Raw genomic sequence first — 305 nt, 5'->3', positions numbered from 1 at the left:
TCTATCTATCTATCTATCATTCTAGAAATTAATTCCACAGCCTACAGTGTGTACTATACAAAAAAAATACACCCCCTTTACAATTGTGTAGCCTACTAAAAGGGCCACAATACAATGCAACATGTGCTGACAGATGCAAACACACAGTGCATTAGGAATGTCACTGCCAGGGCATTTACAATAATAATAGTAAAAACATTTTCTCTTTTCCAATTTCCAAAATCTCTCTCTGTAGCTGTTTTACCAGCAGCAAATGACTGGTTACAAAGCAGACATTTTAACATGCCATAGCAGGAAATCCACAG

Source organism: Morone saxatilis, unplaced genomic scaffold, assembly GCF_004916995.1.
Source record: "Morone saxatilis isolate NCDOM2014 unplaced genomic scaffold, NCSU_SB_2.0 Contig16, whole genome shotgun sequence".
NCBI classification, from domain to species: Eukaryota; Metazoa; Chordata; class Actinopteri; family Moronidae; genus Morone; species Morone saxatilis.
The sequence above is the reverse complement of the archived record's forward strand: the minus strand, read 5'-3'. Positions refer to the sequence as shown.